This window comes from Oryzias latipes, chromosome 13 (genome assembly GCF_002234675.1).
Source record: "Oryzias latipes chromosome 13, ASM223467v1".
Taxonomy (NCBI): domain Eukaryota; kingdom Metazoa; phylum Chordata; class Actinopteri; order Beloniformes; family Adrianichthyidae; genus Oryzias; species Oryzias latipes.
Window position 1 is genome coordinate 803804 of NC_019871.2, and position 13263 is coordinate 817066.

The 13263-nt window shown below is 41.2% G+C and overlaps 1 long non-coding RNA gene across 2 annotated transcripts; it reads right to left on the bottom strand.

The window, feature by feature from the left end:
- Positions 1 to 2386: 2386 nt before the first annotated feature.
- On the bottom strand, positions 2387 to 9763 carry LOC110016168. Of its 2 annotated transcripts, XR_002291455.2 has the most exons (3): positions 9602 to 9763; positions 6127 to 6221; positions 2387 to 4387 (listed from the first exon to the last, which is right to left on the bottom strand). It is a non-coding gene; the product is annotated as an uncharacterized LOC110016168 (long non-coding RNA). The 2 variants fall into 2 exon arrangements; XR_002874498.1 differs by having other exon boundaries at positions 2387 to 6221.
- Positions 9764 to 13263: the final 3500 nt, after the last annotated feature.

Here is a 13263-nt window from a genome sequence, read left to right on the forward strand (position 1 = left end):
CCCCCCCTCACCGTGACAGTGGAGTTTGTCAGAGCATAAATGGATGAGGAGGATAGTCCGTTCAGCAGCCTCACAGCCTGTGGGAAGAAGCTTTTAGCTCCTGCTGGATCTGCAGCTGATGCTCCTGAACCTCCTCCCAGATGGCCTGAGGTAGAACAGTCCATGAGGGGGGGGCTGTGGGTCCCTGATGATGGAGGTTGCTCTGCGTAGGCAGCACTGTTCGTATAACTCCTCCAGGATTGGGAGACGTGCACCAACAATCCTGCTGAGCCGTTGTTTGTCCTGAACCCTGCAGCTACAAACCAGGATGTGAAGCTCTGAGTCAGGAAGTTCTCCATGGTAGAAGGTGATGAAGTGTTGGAACTCCAGCCTTCCTGAGTCTCCGGAGGGAATGGAGACGCTTCTGTGCTTTTTTGATGACCATTGTGGAGTTGGTGGAGGAGGACAGGTCGTCAGAAAAGCAAGGAGGTCAGTCCTTAGAAACCGTTAAAACGACCACGTCAATTTGTGTTTCCAGTCGTGTCCCGACAAAATAAAGGCTGATGTTATTCCCACATATTTACGTGCTGCCAGCCGAGTCACTATGACTCAGAGGTAAATTCACTCCTGAGCATGCGCTGTTCTTTCCGTCACGCAGCAGAGCGGCCTTTCCAAACCCGTTGGTGATGGTGGATTTTTTTACGCTGCTTTTAACGATTGTTTTTAACTTGAAAGCTTCATCATATTGTAGTGGCGATCACGTGCACGTTGGGTCTGATGGCATCAAAGGATTCTGGGATGCGGCCGGGCATGCGTGTTTCGTTTTGTTGAACCATGACTGAAGTGTCTAAGACCTGAAGTCAAGTCCATGCTGTTTGGCTGCTTAGAGGTGTGTTGAAAAATAAATGACTTGTGTTTGGTGTTAGATGGAGAATTCAAACCATACACTGAGTCCGGAAGTACATACATGGCGGCCGCCAATTAAATCCATAAATTAACCGCGTCACTGAATAAGCCGCAGGGCTGTAAGCGCAGGAAAAAAGTAGCGGCTTATAGTCCGGAAATTACGATATATATATATATATATATATATATATATATATATATATATATATATATATATATATATATTATAGTACAGACGAAAAGTTTAGACACACCTCATTCAAACAGTTTTCTTTATTTCCATGACTATGAAAACTGTAGATTCACACTGAAGGCATCAAAACTATGAATTAACACATGTGGAATTATATACATAACAAAAAAGTGTGAAAAAAATGAAAATATGTCATATTGTAGGTTCTTCATAGTAGCCACCTTTTGCTTTAATTACTGCTTCGTACACTCTTGTCATTCTCTTTATGAGCTACCAGAGGTAGTCACCTGAAATGTTTCTCACTCCTCAGGTGTGCCCACAGGTTTAATAAGTGTGATTTCTTGCCTTATAAATGGGGTTGGGACCATCAGTTGTGTTGTGCAGAAGTCAGGTGGACACACAGCTGATAGTCCTACTGAATAGACTGTTAGAATTTGGATTATGGCAAGAAAAAAGCAGCCAAGTACAGAAAAACGAGTCGCCATCATTACTTTAAGAAATGAAGGTCAGTCAGTCTGAAAAATTGGGAAAACTTTCAAAGTGTCCCCAAGTGTAGGCTGTGCAAAGAGGCGCCTGAAACAATCCAGCACATAACTGCAGGGTGTAAGATGCTGGCAGGGAAAGCATACATGGAGCGCCACAATCAAGTGGCTGGAATAATATACAGGAACATGTGTGCAGAATATGAACTGGAAACCCCAAGGTCAAAATGGGAAACACAGCTGAAGGTGTTAGAGAATGAGAGGGCAAAGATCCTGTGGGAAGTTAATTTGAGCTTCTTTTGTCACATTTCTTTTCCCAAAAGAAGTTATTGTAGTAGAACTACACTACCCAGAATCCCTAGAGGGGCCAAAAAAGGAGAGGATTGGTCAAAAGAATTGATGGGAAGTTCTAAATTCTTTAAAAAAGAACTGTGTTGTGTATTTGTATTTAAATTTGTGCGTTTAAGTTGAGAGCCTGCCTTTTTTATTATCAGCATCAACCAGGAATTCACAACAGAGACAAACATGACATTAAAACAGACTTCTGGCTGAGTTTTTGACTTAATTTTTCTGCATGTTTCTGATGCCAGTCATGCATTTTTTGTGACCAAAACACATAAATGTGAGCTTCAAAGTAAATCATTGTCTGACTGAAGAGAGTCTAAATATAGAGGATCATCCTGCCTCTGAATTCCAGCGGACTCTGGGATCGGTTTGCTTAACAAATGATTTGCAAATTGTCCCGTCTCTTCCCATGGCCGACAGCGGCAGCTTCTTTCTGAGAAATGATGAGATGTTCAAACTGTCATCATCTCCATGGAAACACTGGATTTGGAAATGGTTTATTTCAAGATATTAAAACAAAAGTGAATACACAGATATACCAAACTTGGGATAACTGGTCATGAAACTGATAGGAAAAGACATATGAATCCACACATCCTTGTAAATAATTCAAATGTTTCCCTTAGTTTTAAATAGACACAAACTGTATTTCTTTGTATAGCGCCTTTCATTCCAGCTGAAAACACAAATTGCTTTACATAAAAGCAAATACAATAGTCATAAAATATGAAAAGTAATTCAAACAGAAAACACAGGACAATCACATACAGCTGGCACTCCTCTCTCAGCAGATTCCTCCCTCCACCCACCCAGGTCCCAGTTATATAATCCAACCCCCTTTTCTACTTCACCTTTGATTTTAACCTAAATTATCATTATCCGCTTCTTAACTTCAGTTTTTTATACTTTACCAACACAGATTCAGGTGTATCCCTAAATATCCATAGATCAAATGACAGATATAAAGTACTTGTTAATTACGTAAGCATTGTTTCAGGATCATTATAACCTATCCAGATCAAGTATCCAAATAGGTGCATATTTCTCATGATTGGAAAAAAGGTATATTACGTAATTGATGATCATCAAAATCATTGAAACCATATATTGAAAAACAAAGTGGAGTGTCTTTTGATATAATTAGAAAAGGCTTTTGTTTTAATCACTTTTAATAATTGATTTATAAATGTATATATTTGTTTGTTTCTTATTTTTGGTCAAAGTCAGTTTCCTTGTCACAGACGAACCAAGTTAAAGACATGGGTGTGATGTTAAATAAGAAGGTCCATATCATGTAAATCGTCCATGATGGCACCAAGGTTGGTATTCCGTCTTCTGCTGTCTGATTGACAGTCATCCTTCTGGTTTGAACAGAATTGATCCGGTCTCTGTGCTGTTATGTCTGCAGACATTGTTTGTCAGGGCCCTTCTGTTCTGAAGGTGTTGTGTTTGCAGGGATGAATTACTCCACGGAGATCCAGACCAACAACTCCGACCTCGACAGCGTCTTCACACTTCGGGTCCTGCCCTCGCTCTACTGCCTTGTCTTCGTGGTGGGTCTTCCTCTCAACTGCATGGTCGCCTGGATCTTCCTCAGACTTGGTGCTGATTCTGGTCTGGTGGTGTACCTGCAGAACATGGTGGTGGCCGACCTCCTCATGCTAATCACCATCCCCTTAAGAGTGGCAGATAACCTGGGCTTCCAGAACAAGGATCTGTACGTGATCACTTGCAGATACACGGATGTGCTCTTCTATACATGCTTGTACATGGGAATCATCTTCATCGGCTTTATCAGCCTTGAGCGCTACGCCAAGATTGTCCACCCCTCGTCCTCTGCCTCTTGCACACCCAGGTTTAGTGTGGTTTCCTTGCTGCGCTATCTGGAGAAGACCAGATGTGCTTGGGTGGTAGTGCTCCTCAGCTGGGTCATCCTCCTCGCCATCGTGCTGCCTAACGTTGTGATGACGAGCAAGGACCCGACGGGGAAGAACTTCCAGGACTGCATGCTGCTGAAGACACCAGCTGGAGCTCAGTGGCACACTGGGATAATCGTTTTCAATACAATTCTGTTCTGGGTGACGTTTGTCATTGTGACCTTCTGCTACGGCTCCATCGGCATGGAGGTGTACAGGTCCCAGACACGCATCTGCCAGGACAGCACCGGTGCCTGTGGCCGGTCGAGCCGCAGCATCTTCATCATCCTGGTGGTGTTCTTCATCTGCTTTGTCCCGTACCATGCCTGCCGCATACAGTACACTCACTGCCAGGTACAAGAGTCAAAAGACTGCTGTAGGGACAGTGTTGTGCTTTACCACCTGAAGGAGGTGACGCTCTTCCTGTCGGCGCTGAACGTCTGCCTCAACCCCGTCATCTACTTCTTCATGTGTCCAAAATTCCAAGAGACTCTGAAGAGGAAACTGTCAGAGAGGAGGAGGAGGAGATCCCAGACAGTCCACCCAGCCCAGACTCTGAGCAACACCTGAGAAAGACAGGAGGAGAGGCTCTTTCCCGCCCTCTAGTGGTGTCAGCATGACACTCCACCCCCAACCTGATACCTGAGGAAAAAACTCGGAAACACATCATCAGGGGTTTAATTCCTTCCACTATTGTTCTGTCCATTCTGTTCCCAAGTCTCAGGCGAGACTCGATCACCTAAATCCACTTCAAATAAGGAACAATTTGTTTACTTAACGGTTTGAAAGATGACAATAGCACAATCAATCTATATCGAGGGATGAAACTTCAAAGCAATAAAAAGTCCTTCAAGCTGCTGCAGTTTGGACGTCTGGAGTAAAAACTGTTCAAGACACGTCCCTCCCTTTGAAGCTGTTTTTGGGTGGCGGTCCGCTCTGACAGCATCAGCGATGGTTTCATTGTGTCAGGTTTTAAATCGTGTCATGGAGAGCTGAGTAACTGCAACACGGAGAAACCTTTAAACATGTGGGTGGGATTATGCAATATTAATTTTATGTATATTAAACAATTAGTCAAACTATTTGACTATTGTTACGTTCAATGGATTCAATGTGATATTTATGTGAGTGCTGTATGTATAGATGTTAACATGCCTATTTGTGATTTATAGTCATTACAATCTCAAGAAGACATGAAAAAAAATATTTTTATTTTCTAATCCATTTGTGAAATAAAATGTATATAGTTTACACATCTATGCATTGCCATGGTCTATCATTTTGTTTGAAATGGCTGGAAATCAATCAAATTCACACAATCACTGGTGTGAAGCTCGTTGAGACAACTGTGTTGTGATGTTGGGCTGTATGAATGAAAAATTGAGTTGAACTGAATGACTGGAATTTGATTGATTGATTTCCAGCTATTTCAAACAAAAGGATAAAAGACCGGATCAGGAAAGCCTGAAACATCTGATGTCTTTCTGAAAGAGTCAAACACAAATGGATAAAGTTTTTCTGATGTCTGGTACTGGTTTCCAGACAGCCACTGTTTCCTTGCATCAACTTGAGACCTAAACACCACTACTTACGACATTATTCAGGGTTGTTCCTCAACTGTGGTCCACTCATCAGACTGTGGACAATGGAGTAACTTAGTTACTTCAAGAAATGTGTCAGACATCAGAAAAACTTTATCCATTTGTGTTTGACTCTTTCAGAAAGACATCAGATGTTTTAGGCTTTCCTTTCCGCCGGGGCGGCGAGTCCTCCAGCAGTGCAAGTTAAAACGGTCACTCAGAGATTTAAAGTGAAGAAGTTAAAAATGCACTTCTACATTTTAGCTTTACTGAAAGAAATACAAAGATGATGTCATGTACAATGGACTAAGTTACAGGAAGGGTCACGCTGTTGTCACCAAGTATGACAACTTGGTGGAGTTTGGTGAACTTCTTCTCATTTTTGTCAAAGATGTTTCTGTTCTTTGTTTTTTTCTTCATGAAAATCCATGGTGCAGAATTTCTGTCTTTCCACAATATGTTCTGTGTAAAAAGTGACACTGGTGGATTGGAGTGCAGAGTCATGAATCCCAACCACCACCTGTTCCAACTGCCACCGTCAGGCCGGCGGTTCAGATCTCACAAGGCTCGCACCAACAGACTTAAGAACAGTTTCATCCCCAGGGCAGTCAACCTCCTAAACAAAATATGAACCTTACAATAATAATAAATTTATAAATAAAAAACTGTAATATGCCTCTATTGCCCCGTGTGAAAAACTGATTGCCCCTTCTGCTAAAATGTACCTTTGGTTTCTCAAAGCTGAGTTCAAATCCTCTGGCCACAGCCAAGCCTGACGCTGCCACACCTGTCTCCATTCAAGACATGGCTTAGGACCTGCCTGACAAAGGGAAGTAGACCAAAAGATCCTCAACACCTGGACATCATGCCAAGGTCTAAAGACATTCAGGAACAAATGAGAACAAAAGTAATAGAGATCTATGAGAGTGGAACAGGTTATGAAGTCGTTTCAAAAGTGTTGGGGCTCCAGCGAACCGCAGTGAGAGCCGTTACAAGCATAGAACCGTATTGAACCTTTCCGTCCACCTTTAGGGGGAAGCCTGGTCTCATATGGAGGGATGGCGTCCATCCCACTGGACAGAGCCGCTCTTCTCTCCAGGAACATTTCTGCTAGCCTCTGCTAACCCAGAGACCCAGAGCAGCAGTGTAAAACTCTCCTCTGAGTCTCCTTTAGCGCTGGAGCAAAACCCATGCAGGGATAGTCTGTTCTAATATTGCAGCCCATTTGTGTAGGCGTTTTTTGTTTTTTGGGAGGAATAGTTTTCCTTCAGGTCATTTATGGAGTTGATTGTCTTGTTTTTTACTGTGCACTGCATGCTTTTGCTTATCCAACACTACTTCATGATCACTATTGGGAACATCAACATCCAGTTCAGGTGTCGCCCAGACGGCAGATCAGCAACATGACCACAAAATGTGGAACTTTCAAAGTTACAGAATGTAGTTACACAATAGAGGCAGACTTGAAGCAGCCACTAAAGCTTTTACTCATGGAAGCAACATCAGAAGGAGGCTAAGCAACAGGTCTGAGGTCGTCACCATTTATATCAGCAAAGAATTTATCAGGTGCCATTTGCCATTGCCATTTAAAAAAGGCTTTTGACACCATAGATTATTCTATCTTGATTTCTAAATGATATGCATCTGGGGTTAGAGGAATCGCCCTGAACTGGATCACCAGTTATTCACAAAACAGACAACAATATGTACAGTTTGGAGGTAATAAGTCTGATCTTATGAATATCATTTGTGGACTTCCACAAGGCTCAATTCTAGGACTTAAACATTTTATTTTATACATAAATGATATTTGTGATATTTCTAAGTTGTTACAGTTTGTTTTATTTGCTGATGATACTAACTTTTTCTGTTCTGGGGATAATCTGAAAACCTTAGCTAAAAGTATTGAAATGGAAATGATAAAACTCAAAATGTGGTTTGACTACAATAAACTGTCTTTGAATCTAACAAAAACAAAGTTTATGGTGTTTGGTAATAAAGAAAAAACAGAAGTGACTTTGTCCATTGACAACAGAAACATAGAACAGCTGTCTGAATTTACATTTTTAGGGATGATGTTGGACGACAAATTAACATGGAAATCTCATATATTTTATGTAAAACATAAAGTAGCCAAGAGTCTTTTTGTTCTGAACAAATCTAAATATGTTTTACCATGTCATATTATGCAGATGTTATATTGCTCTGTGGTTTGCCCTTATTTTACATATTGTATTGAAGTGTGGGGAAATGCATATGAAACTAATAAGAGGCCCTTAATTCTATTACAGAAGAGATCTATTGGAATTATTCATAAAGCTAATTTAAGAGATCACACACATGAACTTTTCATTAAGTCAGGTTTTTATTAAAACTTAAAAATTTAACCATGACAATTGAATTGCAAATCATAGGAGTAAATTTGATTCCAAACAACAGATTGTTTGAACAACATTAAAGCTAAAGTATTTGTCTATAGTAGAGGTAAAACTATGGAATTCCCAGGAGAATCAGTTAAAAAGTTGTCAAAATATTATTCAATTTAAACGGATGTATAAAGTTAAACATATTAGTTTGTACAAACTTGACTGTTGAATGGAATGTTTGGATTGCATGTACTAAATGAATGGAATGTATTTACTGTTTATTTGAACTGTATGTGGTGAAATCTGAGCACAGGTGATGGTGCGAGAAATGTAAATGTAATGTTTAAAAGGGAGAAGACAATTATAAGAATTGTATTCTTCAATTCTGCTCACTTCTAATCATGAAAATGTTTAATAGGTAAAACAAACATGTAAACATTTGGGCATAAATAATTTTCATGAAAGGAACAAATAAATAAATGAAAATGAACAATAAACAGGTTGCTGAGCGGCGGTGCATCTATTAAAGCCTGTTTTGGGTGACAGAAGGCCTCCTCTGCATCGGGGGGGGGGGTTTCCAGCTTAGATGTTGACATGTTTTTATCATAAATCAGAGCCATCAGTGGTCTCTTCTGCAGAGTTTGGTGTAAAGAAAATCTATTTTCTATTCAGTCAAATTCTTTGAGTGTTAGTTTAAATCATAGTCTCACACCCAATCGTAGTTCAAAGAAATATAGTTTACATTTTCTTGAGTCTTTTAGTGGATGTTGTTTAGAAACTAAATTCATCCTATTTTTATGAAATGACAGACACTTTTCACAGTTCACACTTTTTGCAGCCACGTCACAAACCGCTGTGACTTACTTTCCTGAACTCAGGCCGCTGTGAGGAGAGGCGGAACTCTGTCCAAACTGTTTCACTGATTTTCATTTCAGATGCACCTTCAGTGGACAGAATGAAGGTCACTGTTGTCTGTCCGCTCCGTGCTTGCAGGTACAACTTCAAGTTTTTTTAATTTGATGTACTCTTAAGTCTTTGTGAAACCTTTTTGTATTTGGTAGAACTGGTTACAAACTACCAGCATTTCGTTACAGCCAGTTTTCAGAAAACGTTTCCTGACTGGTGTCCATGCTCTACAATAGTTTGTTAGACACAAATAGGACATCTGTTTTTTTAATGAAGAGGTTTAGAAGCGTCTAAACCTGCAGCTTTTTCATCCAAAATTATTTCTCTTTTAGCAAAAGATTTCATTAGTGCTTCACATTTTTCTGCCACAACTGAAGTTTAGCTTTTTTCTAACTTTGTGCATTTTCCACTAATCTTTCAACAAAGCCAGACCTAAGTTGACTGACTGGAGATATAGGAATATATTTATAACAGAAAGTTAGGTAGCATCCTGCCTCAAATGATTCAACACGGTACGTGGATCTGGAAGATGAGGACTCTGTCAACTGCTGCCTGATCAACAGTCTCAGCTCTACAGCTATACAGGGAATTTGTCTTCAGTTACTTGTGCTCTCGTGCAAACTGGCAAGGTATAGAAAGTGTGAGGGGTAAGACAACAAGAGGATAAATAATAAAAAGAAGGTAGATATAAGGTAGCTGTATGAATAAATAAACTTAACTAAATAAATAAATAAATAAAATAAAAAAGTCAAAAATGCAGCAGCAGTAATTCCAGTTTGGCAGTTTCCGTGGTTGTTCAGTGTCCTTGAGTGGTCCGGAGTCAGGAGTTCATCAGAGTGACGGCTCGGGGGAAGTAGCTGTCTTTGTGGCGAGTGTACTATTAATGAAGCCCCTGCAGCTTTAAAAGAAAAAAAATGATAATACTTACCTGTAAAATGTTATGCCTTTCTCCTTCGTGGACTAATTTATCAGATTTTGACAGTTGAAACCGGCACAATGACCTGTCCTTTTGCAAAAACTGTGTTGACATGAATGCGCTGCAGCAGTGACTTGACCTCACCAAGATGGCGGTGCTCTCCACCCACGAGGAACCACGTGATGTCTCCTCTAGCGATAAAAATAATTGAATGCAGTCAGCCACAGCAGATCAGCAACAGCCAGAGCTTGGATGACAGGAAGTATGTGACCTGGATGTTATTATAGGGAACTGACCCCACCACAATAAGAGCACCCAGGTGTTCCAAATCTGTGATGGAAGTGGGGCACTGATCCGGGTTACAGAGGACCGGCATAAAATTGGTTAAACAGTTACAAGTTACCTTCGGTTATTTCTATGCAGAAGATAATTTGAATGTTTTAAGGAAACAAAAACTGTAAATAGAAGTATGCACGATATAAGGTGTTGTAAAAAGGGGAGGGATCATACAAGATTTCTCCTCTACCCACTCCTTCATCTGTCTATTTTAAACTCCTGTGTTTATTTTCATTTGTGTTTGAAAAAAAAAAATATATTTCTATTTCTCCATTAGACATTTTATTCATCACCAATTAATTGAACACACAATTCACACACAGAACCACAACTTGTTTGTGAAGTGAAACTAACACAGGAGTGATGTGATCTCTTCTGCTAGTTCCTGCTAACAATCTAGCTGCTGCGTTCTGAACAAGCTGGAGACTTCTTAAGGAACTCTTAGGACACGCTGCTAACAAGGAGTTACAGTAATCCAGCCTCGACGGAACAAATGCATGGATGAGTTTTTGTTGGATGTATTCACTTTATTCACTTTACCATCATTCCAGACAGCTTTTTGAACTCTGCAGACCTACACATTGAAGGCTCATGTGGGGATCTTTTTTCTTCTCCACATACCATCTGGAGCAAGGAGATGTCTGGGAAAGCAGAGGGAGTTTGGGATAAAAACTGATAAGCAGGAACTGTGAACCAAGACTCCCATGTCTGCAGCAAGAAGTTTAAACGGGTGGATTGTTATCTACTGACCTTGCTCCTCCTAGATTCTGTAACCAATTGAAAATAAAATAGGAGGTCGGACAGACATCCACAGAGCTGTTGGAGACAGAGGCATTGGACAGTTGTCTGTTTCCAGCTCTCCTCGTGGGACATCATACTGGGCTCTTGTGTCTGTTTTGTGATCCAGTCTTGTGTTTTCAGAAACAACCTCGACAAATACGTCCTTCTGAGCCGGATTCCAAACTGAGCGGAGGTCCAATCGGGGTCAGGACCTCGTGAAGACTATGGCCACGCCCGGTGCGCTTCAGTAAGCAACCGCTTGACACCCTTTACGGGGCGAGTTTCCTCTCACCGACTGGGACCCCGACAGTTGAGGGGACTCCGAGGAGCAGAGCAGGAGTGGTAAGTACCATTTGGCCGATTTGCACCACAGTAAAATGCGTGGAGAGAATGAGTGTCACAAGGTAGAGGACATGAGCTGAGTGAAAAAGACGTAATTAATGCCAGTTCAGGGCGGAGGCGGGAATATCCCACGTGCTGAGAATTCACCTACACCTGGGGCCAGACACGCCTGATCAGTGGAAGTACTAGATTTCTGCACCCCACTGCGGTGAGCGAGAAGCACAAACTACCACTGAAATAAGGAAATTCCACGTTCTTCCAGCTGGTTCAGAACGCAGCAGCTAGATTGTTAGCAGGAACTAGCAGAGGAGATCACATCACTCCTGTGTTGGTTTCACTTCACTGGATCCCAGCTGATTCTAGAATCAAGTTCAAGATCCTCCTGTTAACCTATAAGGCCTTACATGGTATGGCCCCGTCCTATATTAAGGACCTCATAGTCCCTTACCATCCAATGAGAACACTTCGCTCGCAAAATGCAGGACTGCTTGTGGTTCCTAGAATTAGTAAAAGTACGGTTGGAGGTAGAGCGTTTAGCCACCAAGCCCCTTCAAGGTGATGGCGACATGGCCAAAGTCCTCAACATGAGTCCAGCCAATGACTCTGATCCACACTGCGTGTCATCTGCTTCTGGGGGGGAGATAAAACCTCCCTCCCCCGTCTGTCAAGGTGGGCTCTCTCCACTGACAGACATGCAGGGTGGGACATGTAGGAACGGGTCTGTGACAGACTGTCAGGGTCTGTGTTGGAGAAAAAAGTAGAGAGTATGTAAACTCAAAGTAGTTCCCAGTGGTCATTTTAATTAGGATGATGCTGCTTTAAGCTCAAAATTTTAAAAAGTGTTGTTTTCTAGGACATAGTTTCTGCAGAGCGGCAGGAGTACATTAGAAATGTGTCTATGGTTGTGTCCAAATCCTTCCCTACTCACGACAATGTGTACTATCTAGTGTACTATTTAATGTCTTGGTCATTTTGCAGTGCTGTCTGAATCTACAGTTCCAAAATCCAGAGCCCTAGAAATTTCCCAGAAGTCTCTGCCAAAAACCAGCGTGCATCGATGCTCATTCGGTCGGTGAATATTGACCACAATGCATTGCATTTTAACTATTTTTTGCTGCAAAAATGTGTTTAAATGTATTTTTTTTATAAACCATCAAGATTTTTATCTTCAGAAGACAGTGGACTCATGAATAATCGTCATAAATCGCTCATATTGATTAGATTTTAACTTTGTGAAATCAATTACGTCATATCAACCGTTTAAAAAAAAAGGGAGTGACCATGGTGTCTGAATTGCTTTTAAAATCCAGGGCCCTACATAACACCACACCATACAGTAGTTAGGGGTTAGGGCGGGATTTTGGCCACAGCCTATGAGTTGTGGGCAGAACTGTTGGCGCCGAGTAAACTCTGCCCCACTTCCCCCACTTGAGCTCACAACCTCATCTGAACATTAGCGGTGCAACAAAAATGGCAGCAGTTGCCATCCAGTCGTCCAGTTCTGATCCAGATTCCAGCTCAGACCAGGAAAACAAAGACGATCATGGATCTGTTGGTCTGTAGGTGGACGATCAGAAAGGGGGCGGAGCAGGGAGCTTGTGGCTCCGCCCAGGATAGTTTCTACGACACAAATATGTCCTTTTTTTCTTTTGCTCCTGATTCTCAGAAATGCTGTTAAATCCCAATTTTCTTCATAAATTTCCTCCATCATCAGAAAAAACTGTTTTCATTGGAATGAGTCTTTATGCCCCCCAAGTGGTCATTTTTGGAGCCCCTGTTGCCTCGTTCGGGTGGATGATCTTTCCATTTTAGTCTGTCGGGTTTCCTTCATGTTACAGTTTACATGTTTAACGTTGCCGTTTGCTGCTTGAGGCAAAAAAAAAAACCCTCCAAAAACTGAAATTGAATGATAAAGCTGTGGTCAGGAAGTGGTTAACAGCAGATTCGAAACCCACTGCTGCAAACATCAAGAACATCTGTTAAATAAAAACATTTGTTTTCAAAATGTGATCAATCTGAAAATTGGTAGCATTTAGTATAATTGTATTCTGTTTGCTATGTGTTGTTTTTTTAAATCTTGTTTTGTTTACTGATTTTAGAAAACAGATTGTACCAAATGACTTTATTAATGAAGTAAAAGGGGCAGAGATATGATACGTTTTATTTTCTCTCTGTTTCTGTAAAAAAACAAGTTTGCGTGTTGTATTGTTTTGGTT